At 48.8% G+C, this 13,332-nt stretch overlaps 1 long non-coding RNA gene across 1 annotated transcript; it reads right to left on the reverse strand.

Annotated features, from left to right (window-relative positions):
- Positions 1-3,594: 3,594 nt before the first annotated feature.
- Positions 3,595-11,970, reverse strand: LOC143682951 (uncharacterized). Its single transcript, XR_013175388.1, has 3 exons — positions 11,860-11,970; positions 8,217-8,438; positions 3,595-4,491 (listed from the first exon to the last, which is right to left on the reverse strand). It is a non-coding gene; the product is annotated as an uncharacterized LOC143682951 (long non-coding RNA).
- Positions 11,971-13,332: the final 1,362 nt, after the last annotated feature.

A 13,332-nucleotide genomic window follows, 5' to 3' on the forward strand; every position in this document is an offset into this window, starting at 1 on the left:
TGCAGATGTAGTTATGATGTATTGCAGACCTTAAATAGGGAGGTTCCTGGATTTTCCAGGTGGACGCCATGTAACCAGGTGAACAGAGTGCCCTCTGAGCAGAGCACATGAGATGAGGCGAGAGACGGGAGGGAGCTTGGAGGGGACTCAGCACACGGTGGCGGCCCTGAGGTGGGGGTCTCCGTGGGGTGTGGTGCAGGCGGCCCCAGGGGCTGGGAGGGGCCTGGAGTCCCTCAGTGAGGACTGGGGCGCTCAGGCCTGAGGGCCCAGGAAGGCAGTTACCCAACAACCAGCCGGTTTGGAGGCTGAGGCCTGCCCGGGCCCTTGGGTTCCTGCTGCAGGCACAGGATGAGGCACAGCTGAGCCCCCGGCTGGGGCCACGGTCTGGCTTGTTGCAAGCTGCTAAGTGTGTGTAATTTGTTATAGCAGTGACACTAACACAGCCCTTGTCATTTTAGAGAACTGTTTTTTCACATTTCACAATGGTAGCCGTGTGACCGTCAGCTCAGCAGAGCACAGGAGGGCGTGACCACACGCATTCTCTACTGTACATTTGGAGAGGCAGAGTTCCTCGAATAGTGAACCCACACCCAACTCCGGGAGCGCATCCTGCCTTACTGATTTACCTGTCAGGGGACTAGGGCTCGGAGGCATGTGGGAGGGAAGGACCAGATTTCCAAGTGTAGGAGTGGGAAAGGGGGCTGAGAGCACAGACCCGGCCTGAGTCCCGGCCCCCCTGGGGCTGTTGTGGGACCTGGGCAGACCCCCGTTGTGGGGCTGGCTGATGGCCGCAGTGGGGCGGAGGATGGAGGTCGCCCCTGGGGTTGGTGTCCGGAAGTGACGGTGGATGCCCTGCACGAGCGCTGCGGCACAGGGATCGTGGCCGCGGGGCACCTGTCACCTGGGAGAACAAGCGAGATGTGGCTGTGCGATGACTATCATGCTGTAGGTCAAAGCAGCATCCTGGGTCATATAGGACCACACAGTGACTCTTACGAGTAATTTTGGGTCAAGAAAGGAGCAGAGCAAACTCTACAACACATAGGCATTTATGTAAATCAACCCCCCCCACACACAACAATGAACATAGAGACACATAAACACGTCAGATGGTCGCTGTGGGGGAGCAGAAGGAAGAGAATGGCTGTGGGGATAAGGGATAGCATATACTAAATAATTGATTTGCTTAATAAAACGGCAGCCAGGGAGCCCTGTACAGCTCGACGATGATGTCTGCGGACTGAGCTGTATGCGTAATCCGACCACCGCACCTGATGGTGCAGAGAAAACAATGTACACCGGTCATTTCTGGTCATCTCAGCGGCCCCCCAAGGCGCTGGTCACCTGGGTTTTGGGGACACGGCCTAGTGGACACGACCCATGGGTGGGAAGGGGGAGGGTTCACGGGGGGCTGAGGTGGGGTGGGGTGCACGCTGCCTGGGTGCACCCATTGGAAGAGGCTGCAGGGGTGGGGAATGCTGAGCCAGGAGGGGGGTAAGCACCCCAGGAGAGGCGCAGAGCAGGCGATGTCGAGTGACGCCCCACATGCAGCCCTCGCGCTGCCGTCTGCCACTGCAGGTGATGAGGAAGATTTCATTTCCCCAAAGAGCTGTGCGGGTGCTAAAATTTATGTAAAATACCAAACGTACTTGGTCTGTCCGAAAGATGTTCTCATTTTGAAATTAACATCTGTATATGAACAGTAGGCATGAGTTCCAAATGGAGAATGTTTTTTTCCTTACTCGATCTATTTAAATTTAAATTTTTCATTTTTAGATTCTCCTTGTACGAGTCAAGAGCAGCAGCTTTTGCCTTCTGTGCTTTCCAGCAGGCACGGTGCAAGCGCTTAACAAACACATATTGTGCAGTAGGCTGTTTTGCACAGTCCACGTGAGACATTGGTCAATTTAAATTTAATTTAAAAAACTTAATGAACTCAAGATACCATTCCTGGCACCCCCTCCCCAGGCGTGACAACCACAAATGTCCCCAGATGTCATCCAGTGTCCCCTGGGAGGAGAATCACCCCCAGCTGAGTGCCCTAGGTTGGGGGGAATCCACTGGCCCCCTTTTGCATCCCATAATCATCCAACTGCTGATGTCTCACATTTAAATTCACAAACTGAGTGGGGAAGGAGGTGAACCCCAAAAGCTGGGGAGGGGGTATCACCCTGGTTTATACCGTCTCACCCATGAGGAATTTATTATGGGGTATGGGGTGAGCTAGGGTTCGAGCTCAATCCTCCCCCCACTCCCCCCCCAAAAAAAAAACAAAACTCAGAAATGGACAGCACAATAATACCTAATTGTAATGTAATTATGTTAAAACACTGAATGAAGCTGCATCTGAGGTATAGTTTTATTTTATTTTATTTTATCTTTTTCTCTATTATCATTTTATTTCTTTTTCTGTTGTCTTTCTATTTCTTTTTCTGAATCGATGCAAATGTACTAAGAAATTATGAATATGCATCTATGTGATGATATTAAGAATTACTGATTGTATATGTAGAATGGAATGATTTATAAATGTTGTGTTAGTTCATTTTTTTAATTAATAAAAAAAAGGAATTAGAAAAGGAAAAAAAAGATACCATTCCTGGCACCTCTGCGTGTATGAAGATTAAGAAAACACAGTTAATATGTCTTATCTGTCCAAGGCTATCTCCTGCCGGTGTTCCAATAAGCGTCTCCCCATGATAAGAGTTTCCAATAATGTGACTGTTTTCCTAAATTGTGCTTCCAGAAGCAGCTTAGAAATAGGGCTTTCCTTCTAGCACCAGTGCCGAGAAAAGATGCTGTGATAAGACTGGGGAGAATCAGCAGTGTTTTCCACTGGTTCCGGGTCTTGCCGTCTGTCACTGCCCACCTGCTCACTTGAGCAGCTCTGATCACGCATTCTGACCAGCTCTCTGAGCTGGATGAGTGGTGGGGTTGTCCTGCCTTCCTGGCCGTGACATGCTGGACTCTGAGTGTTGAAATGGTTCACTTTCACAGAATACCTTCTTACCAATGCAAAGAATCCTACTAAATGGCAAATTTTACAATCCCTGAGTAGTTCTGGCTGAAATACTATGTTTTTATTCTCCATAATAACTGTTAATTTTGATAAGATTGTAGGCATTTAAAAAATCCGGTTCCCTACTCCTGCATTCCAAAAGGAATGAGTGATGTCCTAGGTAAGGCCCCAGGACCCACCTGCAGCCAGAGGGGCTGTGGGGGGTGGGGCAGGGCGGCCCAGTGCCAGGGCTGTCAAATGCTTGCAACTGTGAACAGGAAGAGACCCAAAAATGGGGTCTCTATGGAAGGATGTAATTAGAATGCTACATTGTTTATAATTAGAATGACCATATTTGCCTGAACAGTGAGGATTTTAATATTGACGAAAGCACGGCAAAGTAATTGTAACCTTGGAAGGTCCTTGAAACTCAGACATGTCATGGTTTTTTCCTTAACAATTGACCACGCAACAAGCAATAGTCATGTTAAATTCTTTTTGATTAAAAAAACTCATATCAATATTTTTTTAGAGAAAGGGCTGTTAACCAGAATGACCTGTGATTGGTAAAGGGTTCAAGTGAGAGAAGTGGAAAGTTTATTCTTAGTTTCTCAAGTTCACACAAATGCACACACACATACATAAAGAATCTCTGATTATTTTTACTTTGTTATAGTCTTTTCCCAGCATTTTCTAAATGCTTTGTGATAAACACAGTATGTGGTGACAGGGTAACAAAGAGGGGAAGAGTGCAGAGGCTGGGGCTGGCTTCCTGGGTTTAAACCTGGACTCTGCCACTTAGGTGGGTCTGTGTGACCCTGGGGAAATTGCTTCACCTCTCTGTGCCAGGCTTACAGCTGTAAGGATGCAGCTGGAATGCTGATGGGGCCATCATGTCCACGTTAACAGTCAATGTTGTAAGAGTTTCTCCTCGGCGGGGTTGCTGTGTTCGCTCAGTGAGTTAGTAGAGTGATGCCACAGCGTCCACTATGGCTGTGAGTGACCCCGCTGCATGAGTTTTGGGGGAAACGGTACTCTCCTGCATCAGAATTTTTAGTACCACTTGAAGATTGTGTTTTTCAGTGACAGGAGCTTGGCCAAATTCATTTCTGCAATGGAACTGGTTTCTAGAAGATGATTTCACTAGCGAGGTGCCTGCAGCCGGCAGCACCATGAGTGCCAACACCCTGCCTGGCACGCCTCTGGGCCGGGTGTGGTGGAGACTTCACTGCTGCTGGTTTGGGTGTGCTCTGCAGCCAGAGGGGGAGGAGAGGCTGGCGGAGCTGCTGCTGCCTGCACCTGTACCCCGGCCCTAACGTGACCCCTGCACCCCATCACCCCACGTTCTGCCGTTGTGAGTCTTGCCCCAGCTGTGGCCCTCAGAACACTGGCAGCAGACTTCCTTTCCGGGCTCTCACAGGCGCAGCACCGCGCGGGCTCTGGTCACCTGTCCATTCCTCCTTTCGCGGCCCTGGTCCACTCGCCCGTCTTACCTGAAAGAAGCATGAGCCGACCATGCTTAATTTTGTAAGAGCCCTATCACCCCTAGCACGTCTCTGCACCATGCACGGTCACACACACACACACACTAGCACGTCTCAGCGTTGTGCACGGTCACACACACACACATTAGCATATCTCAGCACTATGCATAGTCACACACATACACTAGCATGTCTCAGCACTGTGCATGGTCACACACTCACACTAACGTGTCTTCAGCACTGTGCATGGTCACCCACATACACTAGCACATCCTCAGCACCATGCACGATCACACACTCACACTAGCACGTCAGCTCCGTGCACAGTCACACACAAGAGCAGCATGCCAGCCCCACGAATGAGTAAACTCATTTTAATAAAATACCCTTTCTGTTCAAATTGGCCAGACCCAGTACTCTGGTTTGAAACTGTTGTGTACCCCAGAAAAGCCATGCTCTTCAGTCCTGATTCAGTCGTGTGGGGACAGCCATAGTCTACAATCTTGGTTCAATGCCGTAGAGTGGAACCTTTTGATTAGGTTTCCATGGTGATGTGGCACGCCATGAAATTATGGGTGTGACCCTTTGATTAGATGGAGATGTGAGTCCCCCATTCAAGGTGGGTCTTCATTAGTTTGCTGGAACCCTTTAAGAGAAGAAACATTTTGGAGAAAGCAGAAGCGACACTTACGCACACATGTGGAGGTGCTTGGAGTGTGAGAGCAGACACCTGGACACGGTGTTTGGAGATGCAGAGCCCAGCAGACGTCGCCATGTGCCTTCCCATGAGATGCTCAGCAAGCCGGACCCAGAGTATGTCCTGGAGCAGCTAAGTGAAGGTCACAGACGCGTAGAGAGGGAGCCACTGGCATCAGAAGCTGGAAGCAATGGAACCAGGAACAAGGACCAGCAGACGCCAGCCCTGTGCCTTCCCATGTGACAGACATTGGCCTTTCTTGAGTCAAGGTATCTTTCACTGGTTGCTCTAGTTTGGACATTTTTAAGGCCTAAGAGCTGTAACTTCATAAATTCCCTTTATAAAAGCCGATCCATCTCTGGTATACGCATTCTGGCAGCTTTAGAAAACTGAAACACACGGTTTCTACTACTTGTAAATATAAACTCAAACTGATTTGGCTGGTAACTGGGCTTCAGTGTTTTCCTTTTCACCAAGCTTTTATTTTCTTCCCCATTTCCTTCTGGAATTTTCCTTGCTTTATTCTCAAAAGCCCCCCCTTTACACTCGCTCCCCAGACACTAACATTTCGTCCCTAAGGTCCACCTGGCATGCTACTTGCTGCCAGACTGCCTGCTGTCACTGGTCTCCCATGTTGCCTGCACCATCACCCCACCATCAGTGGCTGCCGCAGATCTGACCACACAGACCCATGCTTGCATTCCAGCAGGAACGGAGAGCTTGGCCTTGTCAACGTGGCACATGCACCAAGTGAATTCTGCAGCTCCTCCTTTCCTCTGGTACCTTCCAATGTTGTTTTCATAGATTTAAATGTGCCAAAATACAAATCTCACTTGATGATTATTATAACCACTGGGGAAATATTTATGATACAGTCAAAATGCTTTTGACCACCAGGGACTGAAATCCAACGCATGCCAACTTAAGAGTTCTAGGAAGCCTGAAGGAGAGGCTAGCCTCAGGCATGACTCATGTAGGTGCTCCCCCTTATAATCAGTGCTCTGTCGTTACCCCCTTTCCATTTGCTGGCAAGGTGGCTGGCTGGCTGTTACCCGAGACCAACATAACACCAGCTTAATAACAACAGGGCAAAGAGACCATGTCCAGTGGCCACTATGTGGAATTCTCCTTCCTGGGGAGGGTTCCGATGAGCCAGCTCCTGTCTCGGGTGGAAAGGGGAGGGTACCACAATGCAGAGATGCACCAGATTCATATTTTGAGTTTGATGAGATTTTCACAGGAAGAACAGGGTGCTACTGCTGCTGGAAGAAAGAGGAAGGGAGACTCAGTAGTCAAAACTAGGAGGTGCCCACGCCAAACCCCGCCCTAGTGACACAGATGTTTAAACAATGACCTATACAAGCAAACAGGTGCAACTCTACTGCTCCAAACGTGCGAGGAATGCTTGCCCTCACTTCCAGTGGGCACATCTGCATTCTCATCTTGAACTCTTGGCATCATTCAGCTCATGGGAAGTTCTCTCGCTTTTCATGGGTCTGTGTTTTCCCCTCCTTCACTTGTCCTTTCCATTCTTTTTTTTTTTTTTTGCCAGCTCTTTCTCTTCTAGTGGTGGAGTGCTTATTTATTCACACTCTCAGACGAGTGAGCTAGATGATTTCATTCAGTCCCCGAGGAGTAAATGCAATAAAAGCAATAATGCTGGCGATGATGTACGTTGCACTCGCATGGCGTCCTGTGCTAGGCACTGATACGAGCTGCCACATTGAGCAAGCCTTCTGTGAGGGAGGTTAACTCCCCGTGATTGCCCGAGGCCACACAGCAAGCGGTAGAGCTGGATCCAGACGCAGGTGGCCCTGTTTCCATGGTCCTAAAGGGTACTCCAGGCCTTGTGAGTGACAAGCCTGCCTCCCTGGACAGTGTCCAGTGGCCGGTGTCTGCAGCCCTGAGCCTTACGCCGTGGAAGTGCGTTCTGCTCATGCTGCAGGCAGGAGGCAGGTCCTCTACGGATGACTTCTGGAAATCAGCACTTACACACCCCTCAACGTGTACATCTCCAGATTTATGTGGGAACCAAGGAAAATGCAGGAAACAGGTAGGAACTAAGAATCATAGTGATTTTTTCCAAGACTAGCCCCTCACCCTCACTGGGTGACTTCTCCGACATCACACAGGTACTTTGGAGTGGGGATTCAAGCTTCATGGCTCTATCAATAGGTAGAAAATGTAGGACATCACACAACATCCAAGAAGTAACCAAGGCCAGTGTCTATCAGACAGAAAACGAAAGAAGAGTGGTGGCAGCAGATTACGCACAATCCCTGGGCCACGACGCACCCCTCTGGCAGGTGCTGGGTCCCTGGGGCCCTTCAACCTGGAGACCTCCCTCCTGTGGAGACCACCCTCCCCGTGGGGACCACCCTCCTATGGGGGCCTCCCTCCTATGGGGGCCACCTCATGGGGACCACCCTCCTGTGGGGACCACCTCATGGGGACCTCCCTCCTGTGGGGACCACCTCATGGGGACCTCCCTCCTGTGGGGACCACCCTCCTGTGGGGACCACCTCATGGGGACCACCCTCCTGTGGGGACCACCTCATGGGGACCTCCCTCCTGTGGGGACCACCTCATGGGGACCTCCCTCCTGTGGGGACCACCTCATGGGGACCTCCCTCCTGTGGGGACCACCTCATGGGGACCTCCCTCCCTGTGGAGACCACCCTCCCTGTTGGGACCACCCTCCTATGGGGGCCACCCTCCCCATGGGGACCACCTCATGGGGACCACCCTCCCCAACAGTGTCCCACTTGCTGTGGTTCCACCTGGGGTGCCAGACACTGGATTTACCTGCATGTCACATGGACAGAAGTAAAACTCAAATACCCAAGAGGGCTGTGAATACGATGTTTTTGATGGCTAGCGAGAGAAACCCAACTCAGTCCATTAAAACGTTAATAAGCTGAAAGGAGGGGAGGGTCATTGTGCCACGTAACCAGGAAGTCAAGGACCAGTGGCTTTGGGAATGGAGGTTCACGCTGCTCAGATGTTTCAGGTCTCTGGCTGTGTCCTTGTGGCTCACCTGTCTGTACTTGGCTTCTGTGATGGTGACGTTCATGTGTCCATTGGCCAGGGGATGCTGTGTAGTTGTCTGGTCAAGCAAGTACTGGCCTGACTGTTACTGGGAGGATTCTTGGTGGACTTAAGTCATTGGTCAGTTGATGGCCTCCATGGTTGATGACATCTCCAGTCACCTGAGGACACTGCCATCAATGAGAACCGTCTCCTCCAGTCAATTGAAGGCCTTAAAAGGAAAAGTGATGACTTCAGCATCAGAAGAGAGAATTTCTGTCTCTCCTTTAGCTAGGGAACTTCTCCCAGGGTATTCATGGAAAATCTTTATTGGAGTTCCCAGCTTGCAGCCTGCCCCATGGAATTTGGACTTGCCCATCCCCATGGGCGTGTGGGACAATTCTCATAAAAATCTCATAATATTTACGGTATCTCCTGTTGGTTCTGTTTCCCTAGAGAACCTGGCTAATGCAGCTTTATTCTCTGGACAGACTTTCCTGTGTACTTGGCAAGGTAGCTGCCAGCAAGCAAAGGCCCCTCCCGTCGGCTTGGACACACCCCTGGAGAGCCTGCCCTGACACGGACAGGATGTCCGCAGGGACACCGAGCTGTGAATGTGCCTGACCCGAGCGTCCACTGGGAGGGGTCTGGGGCCTTCCCTGGGAACGCATCAGGGAGATCCTGCTCCACGCAGACCACCTAGGAAGGTTCCTCTTGGCAAAGAGCCTGCTGTTCGCAGGACTGGTGGAAGGAAGGGGCTGCTCCTCAGGTGTCCAGCACAGGAGGTGCAGTCAATGACCTCAGCACTGCTGGGTCAAAAAAGACGAGAGCACAAAAAAAAAGAGCCAGGAATACCCAGGGGCTAGGGGGTTGCAAGGGAGGTGGGCGATGACTATACTTGGGTAACAGAACCCCTATTAGCCATAGACTATAGAAAGACTAGTTGAAAAGTAGGTCGTCCTTCAAGAAAACTCATACTAGACATACAGAGATAAGTCATTTTTATGACATCTGCTTTGAAGGGCAGCTGCGCTGAGTAGACCAGTCTAACTTGCAGCTGGTAGTAATGAGATAATTCTTTTGGACAAATGCTTGGACTAGAATCTAAAAGGCACAGTAGAGATAGCCATATTGCTTAGGTAATGGCTGCAGAGAATAATAATTTATACACGGCTAGTGGAGACTTTCTTTTTATATAATTTGTAATTTTTTTTAAATACCAAAAAACACCAAACAAACACAAACATTCTTAACTTTTGATCATTCTGTTCTACATATATAATCAGTAATTCACAATATCATCACATAGTTGCATGTTCATCATCATGATCATTTCTTGGAACATTTGCATCAATTCAGAAAAAGAGATAAAAAGAAAACAGAAAAAAAATTCACACATATCATACCCCTTACCCTCCCTTTCATTGATACTAGCATTTCAATTTAAATTAATTTTAACATTTGTTCCCCCTATTTTTTATTTTTATTCCATATGTTTTACTCATTTGTTGATAAGGTAGATAAAAGGAGCATCACACACAAGGTTTTCACAATCACACAGTCACACTGTGGAAGCTGTATCATTACACAATCATCATCAAGAAACATGGCTACTGGAACACAGCTCCACATTTTCAGGCAGTTCCCTCCAGCCTCTCCATTACATCTTGACTAATAAGGTGATAGCTATTTAATGCGTAAGAATAACCTCCAGGCTAACCTCTAGACTTTGGAATCTCTCAGCCATTAACACTTTATTTTGTCTCATTTCACTCTTCCCCCTTTTGGTTAAGAAGGTTTTCTCAATCCCCTGATGCTGAGTCTCAGCGCATTCTAGGATTTCTGTCCTGCGTTGCCAGGAAGGTCCACACCCCTGGGAGTCATGTCCTATGCAGAGAGGGGGAGGGCAGTGAGTTTGCTTGTTGTGTTGGCTGGAGAGAGAGGGGCTAGTGGAGATCTTAATTAGGCAATGCCATTTCTGAAAACAAAGGAGGGAAATGGCAGCCCCCCAGCCCCCCAGCTGTGAGTGAGGGCTCTCATCATCAATGCAACGGGGCAGAACTTTTTACAACTGCTGCTGAGGCTTTACATGGTCGTGTGTGAACTCAGTGGACCTTTCTAACAGCCCCTCGAATCAGGCATTATTATGACCATATACTTTCTGTAGGTAAGAAAACCCTGGCATCAAGAGATCACACAGCTGGATTTAGCATCAAGGGATTGAGAAAACCTTCTTGACCAAAAGGGGGAAGAGAAATGAGACAAAATAAAGTGTCAATGGCTGAGAGATTTCAGAGTCAAGAGGTTATCCTGGAGGTTATTCTCATGCATTAAATAGATACCCCCTTTTTAATTAAGGTTTAGTGGAGAGGATGGAGGGAAGTGCCTGAAAATATAAATCTTCATATACATTGAAGCTGATCGTATGATGATATAACTTTCACAGTGTGACTGTGTGATTGTGAAAACCTTGTGTCTGATGTCCTTTTATCTACAGTATGGACAGATGAGTAAAACATATGGATTAAAAATAAATAAATAATAGGGGGAACAAATGCTAAAATAAATTTAGTAGATTGAAATACTAGCAATCAATGAGAGGGAGGGGTAAGGGGTATGGTATGTAAGAATTTTTTTCTTTTTTTCTTTTTATTTCTTTTTCTGAATTGATGCAAATGTTCTAAGAAATGATCATGGTGATGAATAAACAACCATGTGATGATATTGTGAGTTATTGTTTATATACCAAGAATGGAATATGGTAAGAATGTTTGTGTTTGCATGTTGTTATGTTTAAAATAATAATAATAATAATTTAAAAAGAAACTAAAAGAAGAGCACACAGTTAATGAGTGGGAGACTCGAATTCTCCCACTGATGCTTTTCCCATAGAAACAGCTGGAAACACACGTTTGAATGGGAGAGAGGGCTTGGTTTGAATCCTGCCTCCACCTACTAAATACGCAACTTAAGTCCTTGACACTCATACCCTCTGATGTAGAGAGGTGATGATCACACCTAATGGGCATAAGATTAATAATTCGTCTCTCCTGAACTCTGCATGCGGTGCCATTAAGATTAGCCTTAGGCCAATTGTTTTAGGAAGTTGTAGTTTGAGTAAACAGAATTAAACCAGAGAAAGTTGAAATGCTATTAACTGGGGAGCAGAGCCTCATTCCACTCCTGGTAAGCGGGGCGAGCTCTGGGGAGGAGCAGCTTTAGGGAATAAAGGAGTTAGACTAAACTACAAATCATGGTGTTTCCATTAGTTCCAGTGCAAACAGGTTTGGGGGTGCAGACACCTCGAGTTTTTGGAATGAGCTCAGCTCAGGGCTGTGTGAGAGGTGTGAGAGGTGTGAGGGGTGTGAGAGGTGTGAGAGCTGTGAGAGCTGTGAGAGGTGTGAGAAGGACCCTCCACCCATTACACGCCGGGGGCACCCTAGAGCAGGCAGTGCCCATTGGAAGAAAGCTCCGCTGAGGAAGGAGGGAGGAGAATGAACACGTCTGAGACAGGAACAGAGAAGTAAGTTCAAAATGACACGAGACAGGGGAAGAGCTGTCCTCAGCCTGATCAGGGTCACGCCCGCAGTCCACTCGGACTTGAATTCGGGTCCCCGGAGCCCCGCGTTCTCACAAACCCCCTCTCTACTTACGCTGGCTTGAGGAGGCTTCTGTAACTTGCAACCAAAGCGTCCCCAATGGAGCTGTGTAAACAAAAACAGACCCGCAGCCCAGGCTCTGTATTGCTTTTTTCCGCGGAAACATGCAGACGGACAGACTTCTGAGCAGCTGCGCTGGTGCGGGAGGGCCATAGGGCAGGTCGCGCACCCTGAGTGGGCAGTACCGGGGCGGCACCCTGCCCTCCAGAGGCCCGAGCACAGGGACAGTCCCCTCCAGCTCCACCACAGACCCAGCGCCCTCCCACCTCGATCCAGGAGCTTTGCCCAAACTCGTTAGAAATTGGGCATTTGCTCTGGGCCACCATGTGCCGCTCGCCCGGCTTCGCAGTCCCAGTCCGGTGGCCGCTTGGCCCGCGCCGAGGAGGGGTGAGATTTATATGCCCCTTTCTGTGTCAAACCCCCAAAAGGCCTTGAGACGTAGCCTGAAGAGGTGGGGTGCTCCTGGATCTCAAATAGCTTCAGCACATAGAAACTTCAGGCCTGACTACAGGGTCAGTATTGCAATGTCGAGCCCTAGCGTCAAGTGCCAGTAGGACACTTCAGCAGGCCCCTGGCGCCTTAGGGAACCCCTGACCTCACCTTCCACTGTGCCAGGCTCCGAGCACACTTAGGGCGAGGGAACGGGACTGTGGGCACCGAGTGAAAAAAATATGTTGCCAGAAAAAATGTCTGACCCGGAGAAAGAGCTCAAAAAATGATTTTCCTGTCTCACCCCACTCCCTTTGCAGTAATTTCAGCATCACTTCATCTTTCCCTTAAAACGGCCTGGTGGAAGGAGGTGCCTGAGAGATGGAACGGGATCAGGGCTGGGCTCAGAAATTGTGAGTCTTAACTGAGTGCTCTTGCTTTCCCCTGTGAGATACATTTCTGTCTCTATTAGCAAACTTGGCAACAGAGATTTGCTTTTATGAATGTGTTTTGCAGCCAGTGTCTCTTCACTCTGAAAGCAAATAATTTTATAATGTCCTTCAGAATCACTAACTAGCATGGAATGCACACTAGGTTTATAAGCCAGGGTGAGGGATGCCTTCTCTACAGCTGGCTTTAGGGTTATTTCTTCTCAAAAGCAAAGTGCCGCTGTTTCAGAAAAAGTTGTGACAATACTGCTGCCTGCTCAGCAGCTCTGCTTTCAACAGGTGCTCTTTGCACAGTGCTCTTGCACAGGTGCTCTATGCACAGGTGCTCTTTGCATAGTGCCCTTTGCACGATGCTCTTGCACAGGTGCCATTTGTGCAATACTCTTGCACAGGTGCCCTTTGCACAGTGCTCTTTGCACAGCGCTCTGCAATGAGCTGTAAGCATCATCAGCTCAGAGCTCCACCAAAGACCCGCAGTGGGAGACTAGATGCGCTAAGTAAACACAGATTTCGAGAAAATATTTTAACCCCCAATTCTTTCCAGACTTCCTATCAACAACATACAGTCTCTTTGGCCAGGCACTGTCAC

The sequence above is a fragment of the Tamandua tetradactyla genome, chromosome 5 (genome assembly GCF_023851605.1).
Source record: "Tamandua tetradactyla isolate mTamTet1 chromosome 5, mTamTet1.pri, whole genome shotgun sequence".
Taxonomy (NCBI): Eukaryota; Metazoa; Chordata; class Mammalia; order Pilosa; family Myrmecophagidae; genus Tamandua; species Tamandua tetradactyla.